Raw genomic sequence first — 24,081 nt, 5'->3', positions numbered from 1 at the left:
GTTCTTGATGTTGAACCAGATGGCAATTCTGAGGTTACGGTTGATATTTCAGATGAAGTGCTGTGATCATTTGTAGTGTTGGAATCTGTGTTATTTACTGTAGTGGGATGTGCAGTTGATGTTTGAGAAGAAGTGCTGGGATCGGCTATAGTGCTGGAATCTGTGTTATTTCCTGTAATGGGATTGGTAGGTGTACTGGTAGAAATCTCACTCTGTGTAGAAGATGAACCTGGAGTTGTAGTACTGTTTGGTCGTGGTGTGATGGGTGTTGAAACATTTGTTGCAGATATATTATTACAGACCCCTGTCAAAGATATACCTGTAAAAGGTGGAAAAGAATAAACTTGTATGAATCGTTTGTCTACTTTTACTTTATGGTATACCTATGGAGGATGTTAAACGACATCAGATTCAACTTTTAACGTTTCTATCTGATAGGATGCATTACAGAACTGAACCAAATAAAAGAAGAAAGGATTGTCGATCAATCCGAATTACTTGTTCGACATTGAATTTATATCTAGTTATCAATATTTACCTTGTATTTCAATCCATAGTTTTAGTCCATGTATTTGTTGATGAGTGAATATAATATCAGCTGTTGTTGATGTTGTTGTTTGCACTCTGTGATTATCAATTTGTAGAGTGGGCTTAGGGTTTTCTCTACTTGTTTTATTATAAGTTATATCACCATATTGTATAAATAAATTAGATCTTGTTCCATCACTAGATGTTTTTAATCTAAGATCTAATATAGTTATAGATGTTATACTTGTACCACGTATATCACATTTACAAGTTGGTTCATTTGATTTAAAGCCACTCGTTGCTGTTGGATAATTTGGTGAAAATAGAAATATTCTGACTGGATCTTCTTTTAAAGTAAATTTGCTTTGACACATATCCTGACCATTTTCTCCTGTAATAGAAACATATTATAATAAGTCAAATATCATCATTCATAACATATTAATTCAAGGGGAAAGTAGAAAGGGCCGTGAAACAACTATTGAAGTCATATATCTTTGAGTATAATGCAAATTCAGAGCAGCTGCATAAGATCAATGAAAAATTATGGATATTGGAAATTTGACTGAATCAGAGTGACTACATGTATTTCATTATGCAATCCCACTCTTACTTCCCTTAATTTACATGTATTTTGGGGGTTGGATGGCCGAATGGTTAGCGCGTGCGCGCTATATCACAAGGTCTGTCATTGATTCAACCTGCGTGGTTTCGATTCCCCAGTTGCACATAATTAGGAGTAGGGTTGCCTGTCCAACCTCCCATTGCTAATGACCCAACCGCTAATGCGAATTATTGAAATAAAATTGAACCATATTTGTGTCGAGTGGACGTTAAACTCTCTCTCTCTCTCTCTCTCTCTCTCTCTCTCTCTCTATTATATAGAATTCCGACTATCAAAGGATCTTTTACATGCACGCCAATGTGTACACGGGACCTCCGAACGACTAGACAGCTGTCCTTGTTTGACAAAAAGAAATGTCTTATGACAGCTATCTAAAACCAGAAACAGTACGTATTTTACATTTTTTAAACAAGATACTTCAAGATGGTATTATAGCTGGTTGAGAAATAATACGTATTAAGTATATGTTCTGGTTTTTCGTATTTTTATAGCAACTATTCGAATTTTTGCTTGATATTCGCCGACCATTCGAGTGGTGATTTACTTCGAATGGCAGAATACTAATAATCAGATAAAGTCAATGTGTAAATATGTTTACTTACTTGAAATACATCTATAGTTAACAGTACTTCCTGTACAATTACTATACTTATTTATATCTTGTGAACATGGTGATGTTTGTCCATTACAAGATGTTATTAAACCTGTATCACTATTAGTCAATGGTTGACCACATGGTACTGTCGAACCACCACAATCAGGCCCTTGATTATAAAAATACCTGATACTCTCTACATGTATCATATCATTATTGTTAGAACAAGTCAGATCTACGGATGGAAAGCTTCCACCATTTTTACATACTGTAATATCTATACCTATAAAATATAAATATAATAAATACGATTAACAAGCTGAGTTAGCTATATTATTAAATATAACAAATAGAAACCATATGTAGATAAACAGACTGAGAGTATCCCCGCACAACATATATAGACATTATATGGCAATGTAAATTTAAATAGGGTTTAACACTATGTTTCTCAACCAAGTGGGCTATCGCAGATGGGCATAGGCCATGTAATGTGTTATTGTAGATAAACAGACTGAGAGTATCCCCGCACAACATATATAGACATTATATGGCAATGTAAATTTAAATAGGGTTTAACACTATGTTTCTCAACCAAGTGGGCTATCGCAGATGGGCATAGGCCATGTAATGTGTTATTGTGCTAGGACAGAGTTGCATTTGGTGAGCCACGGTGGCTAAGTGGGTAAGGCCCTGGCTCGCAAGCCCGAAGGTCGCATGGTCATTCCCGGCTTTGGTCGAGAAAGTTCATAGGGATTTTCCGGCGTGGTTTCAACTTGTCAGTGGTGCAGGAAGTAGGGTCTGACAAGGTGACAATGACAGTTGTCTAGTCGTTCGGATGGGACCAAAAACCAAGATTCCATAAATACATTGGCGTGCACGTAAAAGATCCTTTGGCATTTGGAATTCGATATAAGAGTAGGCCATAGTACCGCTGCCCGGGCGAAATTTACCTCATAGCAAACTGTATGGAGTATGTCCGTCTCCATTGGCCCTGTCGGAGAAGAACAGTAGGAGGTTAAACCTATTTTATTTCATTCCTTTGCGTGTACGCCAATGTGTACACGGAACCTCGGTTGTTCTTACCCTCCAAACGACTCTGTTCTTTGTCAGACCCTCGTCCTGCGCCATTGACAAGATAAACCACTCTTGAAAATTCCTAGGAATTTCTAGACCCACACCGCGATAGAACCCTTGACTTCCAGGTTAATGAACAAGCTCCTGTCTGATTAATCCATCATTAACTTCAGTGTAATGACACATTATAATATGTATTCTTCGGATGTTAGTAATCTATGTATAATTATAACATTAAGTATTCAATATAATAAACATATGTATAGGTATAGTCTGTGTGTATATTTATAAAATTAAGCTAACTATCGAGAGAGAGAGAGAGAGAGAGAGAGAGAGAGAGAGAGGGGTTTATAATCCATTCGACACAAAATAGGTCACATCGGGACTTACAAATGGTACAATTTTATTTCAATAATTCGCTTACGCGTAGGTTTTTTTTTAACAGTAGGAGGAAACCGGAGGACTCGGAGAAGACCAACGAGGTTGGACAGGCGACTCTACTCCTTGGCACGTACTACTGGGGAACCAAAACCACGCCAGTTGACTCAGTGACAGACCTTATGATACAGTGCGCACGTGCTAACCATTCGGCCATCATCCCCCCGCCCACCTAAGTATCCAGTATAATAAACATAAAGTATAGTTTGTGTATATTCATAACAGTAAGCTAGAAATCCAGTATATTATATATAGTAACTCACCATTTATAAACAGCGTACAATGACAGGAAACAATGAGGATCACCAAAACCCTCATTATATATTTACACACTTTCACGTGATATAACTTTTACTAAATATATGACTGCTGAGTTCACTTATATATCATAAACTAAATACATGATCGCTTAGTAGAAAGATTTGAACACTTGAAATCAACAAGGAAGTTTAATTTTGTTTGAGGTTATTGCTAGGGGATCAAGCTTTCACGGTCTACATAACCTTTGCCTTTCTTTTATGACACATATTCAACTATACAATATCATATTACACATATCAGTGCATAGTGAATCAGATATTTAAATGAACAACAGTATTTTTAGTCGTTGATATTTAAAGCCGCCATACATCTATACAATAACTTGTCGTTATTTATCATGCTTTAGTTATACCAATTGTAGTCATGTATTAGCCTTTAGTCATACTATTTGTAGTTATTTATCAGATTGTAATCATACCAAATGTTGAATATACATATTACCAATATGTACAGGATGACCACACAACACACCAACAATTATACAAGACAAACCTACGGACATGACACAATATACAGACACCACAAACAACAAACGTATATATCAGATCAAGTGAATGGATCCGGTGGTTAGCCGTAAGTTAGCTGCAATATTTAAAGCTGTGATAATTCTTATTCACAAAACTTGCTCAAATGAAGGCCTTAGGACGGTCCACTGCTGTGGCTGAAGCAAGACGGAAGACATCAGTAGTGGAACCATTTCTAGGCCGTAAGCGTCCACTGCGCTGTACACCTGAGACTCCAAGACTTTTAGATGTTCTTGACTATATGTCTATTGTTTATCTCTCTATAATGTCATTTACTTTACCGGTTTCCTCTCAATGCTAAAGACTCATACGCGCAAGCGAATTGTTGAAATAAACTTGAACCATGTGTTAGTCCCGAAATGACCTAGTCTTTGTCGAGTGGACGTTAAACCATCTCTCTGTGTCCAACCTCATGGGTTTTCTCCGGGTCCTCCGGTTTCCTCCCAATGCTAAAGACCCCTACGCGCAAGCGAATTATTGAAATAAAATTGAACCATGTGTTACTCCCGAAATAACCTAATTTGTGTAGAGTGGACGTTAAACCCCATTTCTCTCTCTCTGTTACAATAGGGGTTGTTATTAAAATAGGTGTTGTAACATACCAGACATATGAATCTTGACATTGTGAAGATGTATTTTTAACTTCCAAGTCATCCCTGGTTAGTTACACGCTAGACATGTCCGTCGTTATTTAGTTGACTTGTAAAGGTTGAAAGTATTAGCATCGAATGGTCTAAAGTGTTGCGTTACATATCTTCACCACTATGATCTCATCATTGATACAAAGGCTTGGTACCGACCGGTCTAAAGTGTTGCGTTACATATCTTTGGTACGAAGGAAGATATGCTTAGTACCAAGTAGATTTTCAGGTTGTTTGTCGCCTGGTATAATCGTGTGTTTAATACAATGACTTTATGTTATAAAGACACTTGCCTATCATATTGTGTTGTGTGCATGGTTTCCCTGGCTGCCTTTCAATTCCATTTAAATAATCATTATTGAATGTCTTTACCCCCGTCCGTCCCATATACGACTCTCTCGCTTTATAGAATCACCTATCTTTATTCGTTGTAATATAATCTATTGCTCGTGTTTATAATAAAATCTTTCACCCTATTTATTACTACTACCTTGTTGTATAACTTGGTTATGTACATGAAAAAAGATATCATTTTCACAAGATGGCTGCTTGTACAACTTACATTTATATGATATATATTTATATGGTGTATACAGTAGGATACACAACAGGTTGGTATATATTTATATGGTATATATTTATACGATATATATCTATCTGATATATATTTTTTATGATGCCTATAGCAGGCGATATATAAAGGGGTAAGAATCGACCCATAAATATTTGTATAAAATTATTTTTTGACGGCTGTTCTGAATATTATTACATGGTTAAAGTTAATAAGTCTTTATTTCAACAGTTTAAAAAATGTCAATCCTTCCGCCACACTCTATTATTGGGTACAAGAGTTGTACGACGCATCTCAAATCATGTAGAAACTAATTGGCGCATGGTATGTAACACGACATGTGCAAGCCCCTTCGGTTTTCTCGCAGCAATATTAGTACCTATATACCCCACCTCGATTTTGTGGCAGCACGTGTAGTATATATATATGTGTGTATATATATCGCACTTCAATATTGTTTATTCGATGATAAAAGGAGCTCGATATCGACTCCCGTCTGGTGAATTCAACATAAAACAATGATGTTATAGTGTATAGCACCATGGGTCTTTCTGTCAAACGTGGAAAGCGGCCTACGTACTAATACAGGTCGCCACATCCGGCGTATGACCCATGCATCTTTTCTTACTACATATCTTAGTAGTCTTGTGACTGTCTGGTATTTTCACTTGTCGTCTTTGCTTCCCCTTCACGTTGTGTATTTACTTCTTACTGTTTTCTCAGTTAGTTAAGACGTTTGTCTTATCAGGAATAACAATGCAACAGTTCGTTTTTACATTTTATATATCATAGATACAAGCATAGCACAATAACAGTAATGTCATTCTCTCAAACCGCATCCAGCCAGACTCGCTGGGGCGAGTCTACTGATAGAAATCTATTCCCTTCCAGAATCAAGCTGCTATTTCACGATTGCTCACAAATATGATAGTTTTGTAGCTTGGGTTTTGGATCTTCAATTATCTAATTGGTCAAATATGATGTAAATAATTATAGAGATTGGTTAATTAAGCCAAATGATGCAATCGTAAATTTCCAATAACGTGTTAAACATGATATTTTCATTCCCATGGAACCAGCTAATGTTTACTCAGTTATACTCTTTTTTATATAACAATCTGTTACATATTCACTCAGTATGATTTAAGTACATATTACACAATACGTTTGAATCCCACAACTAACCAAAGACATTAATTAATACAATATAATGCCATCATTAATTTCAGCAGCAAAAGCTTCTAGCAATAATGCTACATTCGCCCCTATCTTAAGATTTTTTGGTCTGTATTGGGTAAAAAATCTTTTGAACCATTTACAACGACCATACCAACATCTGTAGAATTATATAAGTATTCATACATGTAGCACAAATATCGAAATGAACAGGTACAATCTGCGTCAATCTGTTCCAAGAATATAAGTATCAATGACAACACAAATATACAAAAATAAAAAATCGCATGCAAAAGTTCTCCACAAGTTCCTCACTGCAATTCAAAGTTCTATGAAAATTGACTTTAACCTAAACACAGAAAACACAATTGGAAATATTTTATTTAAATCTTCAAGTGTCCTAAATCCAAAATACTATAACACGTGACCTTTTTGGCCTAATCATTTACAATTTTGTATTTTGATTTTATATAAACACTATCCATATCACTTTAAATTTTGTCTCAGGAAATCTCAATTTGGTAAATTGGTAAATCAGTTCTTCTTCCTGGGTTTCTATTGGTCTGTTTCAGCTAACATAGTCTCACAATGAAATAAATTGCTTTTTCTTATCAGTAAGGAGTCTCTAAGTTAATCACAAGATCCCGACCTCTGGTGAATTTCCTTCACTCTTCTGTGATGATTGTTGTTGGACAAAATACAATTTTATCCCTCAATCAAACATGTCATTGTGATTAGACTAAGAACTAACTATTCCTAATTTTTTAAAACGTTATCTTAATAATAGTCTAACATTATCATTCCTAAAACTTATTAGTAACTCTTACCCTTAATTAAAATTAAACTTTCATTTAATTATTAATAAACTTTAATGTGTCTCTTTAATTATAAATCTCTAAACTAACTTTGACCTCTTGACCTTAACTCATTAATATACAATTTTATATTTTTATAATTTCCGTTTCTGTTTTATAATTCCGCCAAAACAATTACATCATTATTTTACATTTCATCACCAGTAACTTGACCTTATTGACCTAATGATTTACAATTTTGTATTTTGATTTTATATAAACACTACCCATATCCAACATTACATAAACATTTACCTTATTATTATATTATAAAGGATGCCGCGCAAATATGGCCACTATTTCAATGACATACTATTTTACCCTACAGTAGGACGTTAAATCCCATTTCATTTAATTTATCTAGAACTATGTTCCAGGTAAATGTCCCGGCACCCATTCACATCAGACCATATTCTGTATTAAATAAACAAGACAATCAGAATTTACCTAGCTTTTAATTACACATATAGTTTCATTCACCTTATCACTGAAGTTACGTGACTTTCACAAACGTCAAATTACGCATTCGTAATCACCTCGCATGGATAATTTCAAGCAAAATTTAATTTATGGCACAAAATAGCATTTACGTTTCTAAAGCAAAACTAATTACATAAAATTATATACGGACAAAATTCACCGTATATCCTACACACTTTTCTAACTTCCTATTAAACTCGTATAATGACTTTGCGATAATCTCACAATTTCGACGAGCCGTTAATTTTAGGTTTTTTTCAGGAAAAACTATACCTACATCCCTAGATTTAAATACATGGGATTTTAACATAACCTAACTTTATATTCAAAAGTTAAATTACCATAATTTTGAAACTGGGACCAGGGTCTCAAAATTATATTAGCTCTCCATAGCTAAACACATATACGAACGACACAAAAACACACATTTTAACGAATCAAAGTAGAAACCTGCCAATCCTATTCTTAGCTCTGCCATCCTCCTATTTTGATCCGGAGACAACATTAATTCCTGATTTTATTCCCTATTCCGTTTCCGTATTGTTATTCCAGTTATATCAAAAAAAAAAAAAAAAAAAAAAAAATTAACCTACCCCCTATACCCACTTTAATTTAAAATAAATATTTTTTACTACAGACCATGTTAACCTGATAATATACGCATACCTATCTAATGATGATATATTGTTTTATAAAGCTGCAGTCTATCAAAACTTATTAATGACTATATTTTATTCTCTATACAGTTGGATTTTAAGCACATTTAATTTGTAACCTGATTTTAATATTTCATTAATATTATTTGATCTGTTAAACAACTTAACACGTTCAATTTTCCAGAACAAATATATTTACCCAATTTTGCGAATATTTCCACCAAAATCTTTTCTTCCGCCACATTGTTTTTTCAACCAATTTTTTTCCAACATAATTTTTCCTATTGCTGGTTTGTATGGGTTTTCTTCTTCCAAAGTTGCTGCTAGTGCTAACCCTAAATATCGAGACTGGGTTACGGCATCAAATCAAATTTGTAGCATCATGGGTCTTTCTGTCAGACGTGGAAAACGGCCCACGTACTAATACCGGTCGCCACATGCATCTTTTCATACTATATATCTTAGTAGTCGTGTAATCGTCTAGTATTTTCACTTGTCGTCTTTGCCTCCCCTTCACGTTGTGTATTTACTTCTTACTGTTTCTCATTTAGTTAAGACGGTTGTCTTATCAGGAATAACAATGCAACAGTTCGTTTGTTCATTTTATATATCATAGCCGGATACATAGATACAATCATAGTAAAATAATAGTAAAGTCATTCCCTCAAACATCATCAAGCCAGACTCGCTGGGGCGAGTCTACTGATAGAAATCGCTACATCTTTTCCCTTCCAGAATCAAGCTGCTGTCTCACGATTGCTCACAAATATGATAGTTTTGTAGTTTTGGGTTTGGACCTTCAATTATCTAATGTAAATAATTATAGATATTGGTTAATTAAGCCAAATGATGCAATCGTATTTTTCCGGTCACGTGTTAAACATGATATTCTATTTACCACGCAACCAGCTTATGTTTACCCAATTATACTCTTTTTATATAACAATCTGTTACTTACTCAGTATGATTTAAGTACATATTAGACAATATGTTTGAATCCCACAACTTGCCAAAGACATTAATTAATACAATATAAGGCCATCATTAATTTCAAGAGCAAAACTTCTAGCAATATTGCTACAAGTGTGTTACTACAAGAAGCTAAATAACATAATTCCTAGTATAGCCAATTAACTAAAAGTCAAATAAATTACACATATTGTTAACAAATATCAAGAAGGAAAATTACAATACAAATTCTAGATTTCATTGATATATTGTTTCCTTCTAAATAAATATCAATTAATCGCAGTGAGCATAATTCAGGTTAATAATCTGTAATACCTTTTAGCACCGTGAACTGGCGTCCAAAACAATACATAGTTCTAGGAAAGAAACCTACTGCTAAACGTTTTCAGATAATCTTTCTTATTTGTTATTTTTAATAATAGAGTTAACCAAGCTTAATTATCGTATTTATTTATATTTATATTTTCTTATATATAGGTATAGATATTATATATAACCAACCCAGCTTGTTTAACGTATTTATATTTTCTTATATATAGGTATAGATATTACAGTATGTAAAGAAGTTGGAAACTTTGAATCTGTAGATCTGATTTGTTCTACCAATGATGATATGATACATGTAGGGAGTATCAGGTATTTTTATAATCAAGGATCTGATTGTGGTGGTTCAACAGAGATATGTGGTCAACCATTGACTAATAGTGATACAGGTTTAATAACATCTTGTACTGGACAACCATCACCATGTTTACAATATATACCTACTTATAGTAATTGTACAGGAAGTACTGTTAACTATAGATGTATTCCAAGTAAGTAAACATATTTAGATATTGACTTCATGTAGTTATATAATACACACATAAAGTATAGCAACACCTGAATGTGCTCAAGATTGAATATCCTCCAGAACGTTAAATAGCTAGTATATCTGATCAAACAATAGCATTATTATTCAAATGGGGTCTTGCCATACATTTTCTCTTTACAGAATAGTAGCTTTATTAACTTGGACAATTATGTTGCCACCATATTATTCTTTCTATTTTAGGAGAAAATGGTCAAGATATGTGTCAAAGTAAATTAAATTTAACAGAAAATGCTGCCAGAATATTTCTGTTTTCATCAAATTATCCAAATACTACGAATGGTTTTAAACCAAATGAACCAAGGTGTAAATGTGATATACGTGGTACAAATATAACATCTATAACTATATTAGATCTTACATTAAAAACATCTAGTGATGGAACAAGATCTAATTTATTTATAAAATATGGTGATATAACTTATAATAAAACAAGTAGAGAAAACCCTAAGCCCACTCTACAAATTTATAATCACAGACTACAATCAACAACATCCGCATTAACTGATATTATATTTACTCATGAACAAATACATGGACAAAAACTATGGATTGAAATACAAGGTAAATATTAAAACCCTTAATCATCCACCACTGTAATATTTAAACCTGGTACCATCCACCCACTGTACTATTTAAACCTGATATCATCTACCACTGTACTATTTAAACCTGATATCTTCTACCACTGTACTATTTAAACCTGATATCATCTACCACTGTACTATTTAAACCTGGTATCACTCCCACTGTAGTATTTAAACCTGATATCATCTACCACTGTACTATTTAAACCTGCTATCACCCCCACTGTAGTATTTAAACCTGATATCATCTACCACTGTAGTATTTAAACCTGATATCTTCTACCACTGTACTATTTAAACCTGGTATCACCCCCACTGTAGTATTTAAACCTGATATCATCTACCACTGTATTATTTAAACCTGATATCATCTACCACTGTATTATTTAAACCTGATATCATCTACCACTGTACTATTTAAATCTGATATCATCTACCACTGTACTATTTAAACCTGATATCATCCATCACTGTACTATTTAAACCTGATATCATCCACCACTGTAATATTTAAACCTTATATCATCCATCACTGTACTATTTAAACCTGATATCATCTACCCACTGTACTATTTAAACCCTGATATCATTCCACTGTACTATTTAAACCTGACATCATCTACCCACTGTACTATTTAAACCCGATATCATCTACCCACTGTACTATTTAAACCCTGATATCATTCCACTGTACTATTTAAACCTGATATCATCTACCACTGTAATATTTAAACCTGATATCATTCCACTGTAATATTTAAACCTGATATCATCTACCACTGTACTATTTAAAGCCTATATTGTCTAACATCTACCACGGTTATATCATAAAGTAAAAGTACAAACTAATAATATCTTGTGTTGTTTGAAAGCGGGTTTATTCTCTTTTTTCAGGTATATCTTTGGTAGGTTCTTGTAATAATATAACTCCAGGTTCATCTTCTACACAGAGTGAGATTTCTACCAGTACAACTACATTAAATAACAGACCTTCCAACACTGTAACCGATCCTAGCACTTCATCTCAAACATCAACTGACACCTCAGAAATATCATCTGATTCAACATCAAGAACAGCAACCAATACATCAGACAGTGAAGCGGAACGAACAGACAACGGTAAATTTAACTGGATATAGTAATATTAAAATGAGAGTACGAGTAAAATCGCATCTTTTTCCTTTCTCCAAATGATAGGAAATGAACGGTAATTCACCATTAATAACAACAACATTTAATTTTATTCAGTAATTAATGATGTTCCAATATACGGACAATATGAAGATGGACCCTGGTGCTCATATAATGTTCCGGCGCTATTGCACTTTCGTACCTCTACCAGTTCCCGTGGTCGTAGGCACTTGAAATTTTCAGAGGATGTTAAGGGGGGCTAGCAATGACCACACACCAAATTTCAGCCGAATCGATAAATAATTTTTTATTTTACCGACCTTTTAATTTCTAACGAGAGAGAACTTCATCCGTTTGACGTCATTTGCTTTGTTTACTAATTAGACTTGAATAACAAGACACTAAGACGGAAACCGACTCGAATAACAAGACACTTAGACGGAAACCGACACACTGCACCAGCTGCCTAACACTGCAGTTCATAAAAATTAATATAATTTTCGTATACTTTAATTTTTGCGCGAAGCCACCATTTTCTATAAAATACTATTTGGTGTTGATCAGTGGATTGGCCGTTAGGTGTAAATATTGCCGTGACCTTGATTTTGACCTTGAGGCCAAACTTCCCACCCATATCGGGGCCTTTGCGTTTATGCTTGCCGTGGCCTTATTTCTTACTGTATTATCAAAGTTAATGTTCGAGGTGAAAGCAGAGATGACGTCTTTCAGAAAAGATAATTGGGTCAAAGTCGTAGGTCAAGGTCATGTTACAGAAAACTAAACTCAAACTTTTCAATGTCATTTTTGGGACATTTGACCTTGACTTACGACCTTGACCCCGTAACCATTTTCAAAGGCTATCACATTGGCTTGAAACATGAACGTTTACCTTGGTCCTGTCGCACACTGCTCGGTCAGAAAACGGTCAAACGCAGAGAATCCGTGTCCGAAAGGAAGTCAATGGGCGTGGTCAATGTGAAAGGTCGTGGTGACCTCCACTAGTCACCGTTAACCATCCGTAACCTTGACTCTGACCTTGAGTCCAAACGTCCCATCCATCTCGGGCCCTTTGCGTTTATGCTTGCCGTGGCCTTATTTCTAACTGTATTATCAAAGTTAATGTTCGAGGTTAAAGCAGAGACGACGTCCTCCAGAAAAGATAATTGGGTCAAAGTCGTAGGTCAAGGTCATCTTACAGAAAACTAAACTCGGACTTTTCAAAGTCAGTTTTGGGACATTTGACCTTGACTTACGACCTTGACCTCGTAACCATTTTCGAAGGCTATCACCTTGGCTTGAACCATCGACGTTTACTTTGGTCCTGTCGCACACTGTTCGGTCAGAAAAGGGTCAAACGCAAAGGGCCCGTGTCCGAAATGAAGTCAATGGGCGTGGTCAATGTGAAAGGTCGCGGTGACCTCCACTAGTCACCTTTAACCATCCGTGACCTTGACTTTGACCTTGAGTCCAAACTTCCCATCCATCTCCGGCCCTTTTCGTTTATGCTTGCCGTAACCCTATTGCTTACTGTATTATCAAAGTTAATGCTTGAGGTGAAAGCAGAGACAACGTCCTTCAGAAAAGTTAAAAAGGTCAAAGTCGTAGGTCAAGGTCATGTTACAGAAAACTAAACTCAAACTTTTCAAAGTCAGTTTTGGGACATTTCACCTTGACTTACGACCTTGACCCCGTAACCATTTTCGAAGGCTATCAACTTGGCTTGAATCATGGGTGTGTACCTTGGTCCTGTCGCACACTGCTCGGTCAGAAAACGGTCAAACGCAGAGGGGCCCGTGCCCGAAAGGAAGTCAATGGGCGTGGTCAATGTGAAAGTTCGTGGTGACCTCCACTAGTCACCTTTAACCATCCGTGACCTCGACTTCGACCTTGAGTCCAAACTTCCCATCCATCTCGGGCCCTTTTCGTTTATGCTTGCCGTGACCCTATTTCTTACTGTATTATCAAAGTTAATGCTTGAGGTGAAAGCAGAGACAACGTCCTTCAGAAAAGATAATTGGGTCAAAGTCGTAGGTCAAGGTCATGTTACAGAAAACTGAACTCAAACTTTTCAAAGTCAGTTTTGGGACATTTGACCTTGACTTACGACCTTGATCCCATAACCATTTTCAAAGCCCATAATCTTGGCTTGAACCATCGACGTTTACCCTGGCCCTGTCGCACACTGGTCGGTCAGAAAACGGTCAAACGCAGAGGGGCCCGTGTCCGAAAGGAAGTCAAAGGGCGTGGTCAATGTGAAAGTTCGTGGTGACCTCCACTAGTCACCTTTAACCATCCGTGACCTTGACTTCGACCTTGAGTCCAAACTTCCAATCAATCTCGGGCCCTTTTCGTTTATGCTTGCTGTGACCCTATTTCTTACTGTATTATCAAAGTTAATGCTTGAGGTGAAAGCATAGACAACGTCCCTCAGAAAAGATAATTGGGTCAAAGTCGTAGGTCAAGGTCATGTTATAGAAAACTGAACTCAAACTTTTCAAGGTCAGTTTTGGGACCTACGACTTTGACCCAATTATCTTTTCTGAATGACGCCGTCTCGGCTTTCACCTCGAACATTAACTTTGATAATACAGTAAGAAATAAGGTCACGGCACGCATAAACGCAAAGGGCCCGAGATGGATGGGAAGTTCGGACTCTAGGTCTGGGTCAAGGTTACGGATGGTTAACGGTGACTAGTGGAGGTCACCACGACCGTTCACATTGACCACGCCCATTGACTTCCTTTCCGACACGGGCCCCTCTCCGTTTGACCCTTTTCTGACCGAGCAGTGTGTGACAGAACCAAGGTAAACGTCCATGATTCAAGCCAAGGTAATAGCCTTCGAAAATGGTTGCGGGGTCAAGGTTGTAAGTCAAGGTCAAATGTCCAAAAAATGACTTTGAAAAGTTTGAGTTTAGTTTTCTGTAACATGACCTTGACCTACGACTTTGACCCAATTATCTTTTCTGAAGGACGTCGTCTCTGCTTTCACCTCGAACATTAACTTTAAAAATACAGTAAGAAATAAGGCCACGGCAATCATAAACGCAAAGGCCCTGATATGGATGGGAAGTTAAGACTCAAGGTCAAAATCAAGGTCACGGCAATATTCACACCTAAAGGCCAATCCACTGATCAACACCAAATAGTATTTTATAGAACATGTTGGCTTCGCGCAAAAATTAAAGTATACGAATATTTTATTAATTTTTATGAACTGCAGAGATAGGCAGCTAGTGCAGTGTGTCGGTTTCCGTCTTAGTGTCTTGTTATTCGAGTCTAAATAGTAAACAAAGCAAATGGCGTCAAACAGATGAAGTTCTCTCTCGTTAGAAATTAAAAGGTCGGTAAAATAAAAAGTTATTGATCGATTCGGCTGAAATTTGGTGTGTGGTCATTGCTAGTCACCCTTAACATCCTCTAATGATTTCAAGTTCCTACGACCACGGGAACTGGTAGAGGTACGAAAGTGCAATAGCGCCAATGTTCCAATATACGGACAATGTGAAGATAGCCCCTGATACTCATCTAATGTTTTTACCATTAATAACAACAATATTTAATTTTATTCAGTAACTAATAATGTTTTAATATACTGACAATATGAAGATGGACCCTGATACTCATATAATGTCATTTAACATTTTTGTACCCCTCGTCGCTCGCCTTGTAAATTAAAGGAAACTATTGTAATTTTATCAAAGTTTGAAAGTATTACTATTTATTTCAGATAAAGATATCGCCATCATTGTTTTGGCTATATTATCGTTTTCATTGATACTGGTCATAGTTTTATATCTCATGTACAGGTAAAATTATTATTATTATTATTATTTACCTTCCATTTAATATTCACAGCTTCTAGTCGTTCGGGTGGGACGATAAACCTGGATCCCGTGTACACACACTTTAGCACGTACAGTAGAACTTGTATTAAGCAAGCACCCAAGGGAAATTTAAAAATGCTTGCTTAATGGGGGTGCTCTTTGACTAGAGCTATCCAATATTGCCCCAACCCCTACCACAAAAAATAAAGATATAGATTGAATATATTTTTTTATTCCTTTAGTATAACAATAACAATACATGTACTTTTTTTAACTAGTTTTGGATTCAAAGTAGTCGCGTATACATGTTTGCTTATTAATACTGGATCTCTGGCCCCCCAATATTTCTTTTACTTTCATCATACTGAATCATAGCGTCTAAAAGCGTTTCAAAATGCCGTGAATTTGAGTATTTCCCACCCCAACTATTTTAGCGATTACGCGACCACATAATAAAATCTCGGTGCTTTTTGTGCTGACATAAATTAATTACGCTTGGTGCATTGGGAGCGAACATCAATACTTGCATCGATAAATTTGACCGTCGTTGAATCTTGAACGAAAATTCTTTACTCAAATCTCGAACATAACTTCTGTAAACATGTCATTTTGTACCAACCTGGATCCCATGTACACACACTTTAGCACGTACATTGTACTTACAAAAGGATTAGGCGGAGACGCCGATGTCCAAGTAAATGTTCCCCATAGTACATTGTGTAGGGTATAACTTCATTTATTATCCCTATTGGTTTAGAAAGAGAGAGACAAATGGGGTTTAACGTCCACTCGACACAAACTAGGTCATTTCGGGACTAACATATGGTTTCATTTTATTTCAATAATTCGCTTATGTGTAGGGGTCTTTAGCAGTGGGAGGAAACCCGAGGACCCGGAGAAAACCCACAATGTTGGACAGGCGACCCTATACCTCGTCACGTCGGTTTCGAAAGGCAGGACGTTTCATTTCTGTAGTCATTCAACGCATTTTAATACTAAAAGTGTTATATTTTGGGTTTCAGTTTATTTTCTATTTAATACTGTGTTTTTGTATTTTTCTTGTTACAGAAAAGGTAAACTAAGATGTCTAAAGAGACATGGTAATCCGAGAATGGAGAATTCAAGAACGATAACTCCGTCAGAACCTTGGACTACTTACAGTAATCTATCGGATACAGACAGACATAATACAGATAGTGCTTACCAGGAATTACAAACCAGGAATGTAAATTCACCTTATAATAATCTTCCATATTCTGGTACAGACATACAACCTGGTACTAACTATAGTAGTCTATCTGATAGTAACAGACATGATACCGATAATAATAGTTACCAAGAGCTACACACAAGAACCTCCACGTCACCTTATAACAATCTCCCCTATAGTAATCAATAATTATCACCTTATAACAATCTCCCCTATAGTAATCAATAATTAACACATTTATAACAATCTCCCCTATAGTAATGAACTACATACATATAGTAATTAATAATACCATAGCCTATACCATCACACTGACTTTCAATTTTTTTCCGCCAAAATGGATGATAATTTTTATATAACAAAATGTTCATATTTTTTTCCGCCAACTAGAATATTTATCTTCCAAACATTTGTGATAAAAAAGACAACAATACAATATACAACAACTTTAAAAATCTGTCTGTGTATAATAAATTAGCACAGTTTGGATTTAATAAGATCAGATTTTTTTGTGGGGTGACTTTAGTCTATTTGAACACCGTACCGCACAATATATTTTTAGTATCTACACGTCAGATCTCATTCAAGGATTGCCAATTTTCTATAAATTTATGTGTTGCGTGTACAATAGGCCTACAGTTATTTTCAGAATGTGAATCCCTGGTAGAATGATATAAATTTCAATTATATTTGTAAGAGATGCTTACAATTATACCCGTCGTTCACCTTTAGATCATTTTGGCGACGGTAATACGATACGTCATATGGCGAAATGATTTCTCGCTCAAGAATCGTCGCTATTCAACTCGTTCTTACGTTTTCGACCAGTGGTGATGATATAATTTGAAATAATGATATCCGATCGGCATGCTTGTATATCTTACATGCCGCATATGAAGCCAGAGTAAACGGAATTCAACTATCAAAATATTTAATTCTCTTCGAAAGGAACTGTCGACCATTTTGATTACATGTATTACCATTTTTTTTAAGACGAAACGGAACGTCAAATAATCACCGCTTGGATTAATAATGACTTGAGATAGGCTTTATATACATCATTTGCAATTATCAATCAACTAATCATTAATCTAAGACAACTGATTAGTATTAATCATTGACGTAATCCGGATTATCAGCTAGTTGATTGATTTATAGTATTCCGCCACGTGATTGACACTCAAATAATTGTTAATCAAGGATGAATACGATTAGAATTTTAAGATTTTTTTCCCCAGTTCTCAAAAAGAATCGCCAGTACCGCAAAACATTATCGCCAAAATCAAATTTTAATCGCCACTTTCATATTTTCATCGCAAATTGCGACTTTGGCGACCGACAGTGTGAGCCTGACCATAGGGTTTATTTTAGTTATAAGAAAGGTGTTCTGTATATAATATAGAAATTCTTTACCTACATGATGTGTGACGAAAACTAGGGTAATGAAGTAGCTTGCATTATTTTACTACTATCTTAGACTAACTTACCAACAGTTATATGTCAGTATCCATTGCTGGAAGTAGGGTACTATAGTCCAGTCATCTCGTGCATGGATTACAATTAACTAGAATAGTGTTGACGTAAAACGGTGCCTATACGAAACACTTACCCAAAAATGGTAATTGTCCCGCCCAAATAGATGACGCATTGTACTTCCTCTATAGGAGAGAGCTTGTTTGATTTACGCTCAGATATCATGATGAGACCCTAGGGAAGATATCACAGAGCGGCCCGTGAGGGGAACATCGTAGCCTCCTCGGCTGAGAGGCTGGGATAGAGACGAATGTAGTATTTAAACCGTTAGGTCTGAGTTGTAAAGGATGCTAAACTCAGACCGTGGATATTTTGATAACTCCTGAAGTTATAGTGTTCCTGGATTCAACTTTGTAGTTTGCTGTATTTGTTATATAAACTTAGTAACAACGTAAACGGTGTTCCAGAGTCAGTTAATAGATGATTAAAATAGTTATCACAACGTGAATTCGGAAGAATGTCCTAGACGATAATGTCACAGCTACCCCGTAGTGTCACGGTCGTTTTTATTTGGTACCGTGACACAGGATAGGATAGTGTTACAGCTAATCTCTCTTTGGTGCCGCTGACTGAAGGATGTCGACCATGGGGGAAATCCATGCAAGAAGAAGTTTCCAGTCGTTTTAGGTAGGTACATATTTCCTAGTAAACAGATCATGGAAAGCCTAAAAGACCAAGGGGTAGATTTAATGGCTTTTTAAAGGTTATGGATTTGTAAAAAAAATATAGGTTAAAAAGGACGATAAAAGTTACAATAATTAAATTAGGAAAATCTAAGGAAATAAGGGCCAAAAGTAAAGTTTAGAAAAAAAGGACGATCACACGGCTATTAAAATATGAAGCAGGGGGGGGGGGGGGGGTATGCGTCCCCCCCCCTGCAAAAAGTTTCGACACCCCCCCCACCCCTTGAAAAAATTATCGACCATAAAAACAATTGATATACATTGTCTGTCAATTTTACAGCAACCCTGAGGACATTTCCCACCCCCTCGTTGCTCTCAGCTAGTTACGGCCCTGCAAAGATCTCTACATTTAACATTTTTTCACTGATAATCAATTAAATTCCATCTTTCTTTCAGGAGTTATGATTATTTAAACTTGAAAAATTAATGTCAATACTTCACAACAAGTTATCCATATTTGTTTTATTTTCAGGTGAAATGTTTTGTGTCATACTGGATGTTGTTATTTGTATTACCTTTATCAACCTTGATCACTTTCATAATTACATTAATTAAAGGGACATCATGTAAGATTAGATAAGGAGCTAACATTTCTCACTATTATAGTTAAAAAGTAGCTAATGAAAATATGTGGAAAATTTCAGTCAAATTACTTCACCCTGAGTCGAGTTATCGTCCTTATAATAAATGTGTAGCCTCGATTGTCAATGCTACAGTGGTTACGATAATAAACAAAGTCTCGATTATCCATCTGTTGTATGGGTTAACATATGCAACAATAAACTGTAATATTCATATAACACAGTGCGATATTTTGTCGGGTGTATCATACAATAATTGATCGATCTATTCACAATATTTAGTTAATTACAATGGCCGATGGTCGAGTTACTGGATAAACAGACGACCCCATGACAGTAAAGTTCTGGTTGACGAACCAGGATACCGCAGAAGAGATCTAAGATGGTTCCTGTTTAGTTTCCTCTTGTTACTCGTGTACGGTGGCGGATCTCGCAAGCATCTCTTTGTTCGGACGACAAGTGTACCGTGGAGAATTTCGCAAGCATCTCGTTGTTCGGACTACTCGTGTACGGTGGATGATCTCGGAAGCATCTCTTTATTCGGACCACTCGTGTACGGTGGATGATCTCGCAAGCATCTCGTTGTTCTCACAACACGTGTACGGTGGATGATCTCACAAACATCTCGTTGTTCGGACAACACGTGTACGGTGGAGGATCTCGGATGCATCTCGTCACACCCGAGCGAACGACTATACGTTGTCCCTTGTCAGACTCTCCGTCCTACATCACTAATATAGCGCAAAGTCTAAAAGTTAAAGCCCACTGCAGAATTCATCAAGGTCGCGAGATTTAATCAGGAATAGAGCACGGGGTCTCCAGACTATAGGGAGTCTGTGTCTTGCTCACTAAGCACTGAGCCACCGTGTCCCCCTTTCCCTCATAGCACTCTGCCGTCATCAGGGGGTTGGATGGCCGAATGGTTAGCACGTATCATACGGTCTGTCATTGAGTCAACTGGCGGGGTTTCGATTCCCCGGTTTTACGTGACAAGGAGTAGGGTCGCCTGTCCATCCTCGTGGGTTTTTCTCCGGGTCCTCCGGTTTCCTCCCACTGCTAAAGACCCCTACGCGCAAGCGCATTATTGAAATATAATTAAACCATGTGTCTAGTGGACGTTAAACCTCACCTCTCTCTCTCCCTCTCTCTCTCTCTCTCTTTTCTCTCTCTCTCTGCCGTCTTCGTCAGTCAAGTTGGTGCAGAGAAGCAGGAAGGTAAAACCCATTTCATTCTATTCAATTTTGGGAAGTTCTTAATTTAGTTGGACTTTTATATATAATGTATTTACAGATTGATTGGCTATCTGTTCTTTTATACAAAATATATTTACAGATTGGCTATCTGTCTTTTTTTAAATCTTGTTTTGTTCATATCTTAGCTAACTAGACACAATGGTTATTCGAGTCATTGCGCTTCACCAGTTTTCCTGCCTTTTATTTAGTAAATTGATTTTCCGCACGACAATCTATTCTCATAGAAGTAGCTAATGATTTCCTGTTCAGCTTTTTAAAATGACTTTACATAAGTGTAGACGCTTCCAGTAGACTGAGTTTAATCATAATTTTACCGTCTTGTATATTTCCATACTAAACGTAAGCTGTCTGTCTACAGTTAACTCCGCTTGACAACAGACACTAAACTAGTTCCCCGACATTTTGAGGGTCGAATCGACGATTTTAGCCGACAACGTGAAGTATACTTCGAGAAATTTAAGAAGTATTTATTCCACTTCCATTTAAAGTAGCTAAGTCTCTAACTCAGTATCTTCCAAAGTCGTCGACATTGAAAACACAAATAATTTGTAAATTTAAATCAAGATGAGCTTCTGATATCCAATATATAGTACAAAATAAACACTTTACCATTGAACCATAATGGGTTTCAGCGACATTTGTAACCAGGGACTCGAAGACACATTCCTCAACTGATGTCAAACGGTGACGCCATACTCTTATCTGTATAGACTGGAATAACCAGACGCTAGAGATTGCCATTCGATTGAGACATCTGGCGTATTTCGCCGAACATAACTGATTAGCAATTAGGGTAAAAACGGAAACGATTGAATGTAAATCAGTGTATATACATTCATATTACATTATTGTATGCGTTGCGACCCATTTGTGTCAATTTCTAGGTCCCAAATATTAGTGTTTTAGCTCCTTTAACACAATTAAAAACGTTTATTTAATCGTTGTATGTATGACGCATGTAACACGGAGTAAAACCGCATTACAAAATAGTATATCAATTGTTTAGATATGGCTGCCATTCAGGACAGAGATATATTCTAGAAGTAGATAGTTCTCTGTGTACAGTATGGTTTATTTCATGTATTTTCAAATGACCCTACAGAGCATAGACTGTCTTTAATCAAAGAGTGATTATACATATATCTGTGAAGTATATTCAAATGACATTACATAAGAATAAAGCCTTTAATCGTAAATCTTTATTTTTTCTAGTTTCAAGGGAGCCGTGGTGACTCAGTCAGTAAGCCGCTGGCTCGCTAACCAATGGGTCTCTGTATCGCAGCCGGTGTTGGGCGAGAACAAACCTCGGGATTTACCGACAAGGTTTCCCCTATTTGCCAGTAGTGCAGGACTTAGGGTCTAGTTGTACGGATGGGACGTAAAACCAAGATCCCGTGTACTCATTAGAGTGCAAGTAAAATAACTTTTCGAATTAATTGTAGGTTTTAAAACCGCTTTCCGGGCAAAATGTCCATCAAAACTCACTACATGGCGTATGCCCACCTTACTTAATTCAGTAATAGCAGTAATTCATTAAGCCCCATGTTATTTTTATGTCTTTCCGGTTTATGTCATTAAAGTATTTTTGACTGTAGACGTCTGTGAAATTTAATCTTTGTTCTGGTCATATTGACATGTTATTGTGTAAGAGAAACTCTAATTATTCTCCCGTCCTTAAGCCAAGAAATAAAATACCAATGTTTAAGGTTACTTATTTTACTAATTTGTTTTTCTCGTAAGGATAGTGTTATATATTTCTTAACATCTCTTGCTTAATTACATCATTGGTATCCCCAGTGGTCGCATTCCGTTCTACTCCACTATACCCGGGGCTCATCCATAGGTTATGCATGTATTCAAATTACCTGGCCTTGGTCGTACCCTGATTCCAGGGACCAATCACAAATAGTTTACAAACCAGTCTTAGCCGCATTGCTTACGTTCACAATATGGCGTCTTGTTTGTTGCAACAATATGAGTGTTACTTCCCTTCGCCAACATCCTTTGTATTTAACGATTTCTTTAATTGGTCGATAAAAATAGCACATTCATCATGTCAAGGGCAGATAATTTGAATGCGTGCCCCCCCCCCCCTCATTGATGAACCCAGGGTTAGTGGAGAGGAACGAAATGAGCCCATTGCGGATACCGGGGATGGCGTAATTACTGAGTGTGGGTTTTCAGTGTTGAAATTTGTCTAAAGAAAATCACACCAAGACCGAGTAATAGGGCCTTTAAAATGAGAGAACAAAAATAGCGTGACAGTAAATACATGTATTTATTTTGTTTTAGCCTTATGTCTATATGCTTCACAAAATGATTATTTCTATGACTGAATTCCAGACAAGCATTTCTTAATCTTTAATAATGCTGTATTAAAAATATTACTGCCAGACGTATATATTCTTTATGGTTTTTAAAATGTTTTATTAGAATTATTTCTCTTCTTTGTTCATTTGTAGACAGCAGTAGATCCTGCTTTGATTAAAGAATTCTCCCTTGAGCAATTTGTCGAACTGGGAAACTACCAATAGCAACATAGGGGGAAGTCGGTATTAAAGCCTGCTGTGGTCATGTTATCATCGCGAGAAGTGGAGGAGACGTCAAATCTTTAAATCAATAAACCAATCAGAACCACTTTTAGATATAAAATGAAATGAAATGAAATGGGGTTTAACGTCCTACTGTTCTGCTCCTATACTGGGCTAATGAAGACGGGCATACGCCATACAGTGTGCTATGAGAGAAATTTTGCCCGGGCAGCGGCACTATCGCCTTCTCTTATATCGAATTCCAACTTCGAAGACTATTTATTATATTAAGATTATATTTGAAATAACACAATCACAGCTTTATTTACAACAATTACTAGCAACTTGAATAATATAACGTTTCAACAAGTGTCATCGTGTCGCTATCAAGCACCAGGTAAACGTTGATAACCACAAGAG

At 36.3% G+C, this 24,081-nt stretch overlaps 2 long non-coding RNA genes across 2 annotated transcripts in view; one reads left to right on the top strand and one right to left on the bottom strand.

The window, feature by feature from the left end:
• Window positions 1–699: 699 nt before the first annotated feature.
• Window positions 700–24,081, bottom strand: part of LOC126829478 (uncharacterized) — a 37,551-nt gene continuing 14,169 nt past the window's right edge. Inside the window, exon 3 of the long non-coding RNA XR_008788945.1 lies at window positions 700–919. This is a non-coding gene — a long non-coding RNA (uncharacterized LOC126829478). The remainder of the gene's footprint in view (window positions 920–24,081) is intronic.
• Window positions 11,883–19,919, top strand: LOC126829477 (uncharacterized). Its single transcript, XR_007683418.2, has 4 exons — window positions 11,883–12,032; window positions 15,774–15,852; window positions 16,939–19,240; window positions 19,769–19,919. It is a non-coding gene; the product is annotated as an uncharacterized LOC126829477 (long non-coding RNA).

This window comes from Patella vulgata, chromosome 8 (genome assembly GCF_932274485.2).
Source record: "Patella vulgata chromosome 8, xgPatVulg1.2, whole genome shotgun sequence".
Classification (NCBI taxonomy): domain Eukaryota; kingdom Metazoa; phylum Mollusca; class Gastropoda; family Patellidae; genus Patella; species Patella vulgata.
The sequence above is the reverse complement of the archived record's forward strand: the minus strand, read 5'-3'. Positions and strand labels throughout refer to the sequence as shown.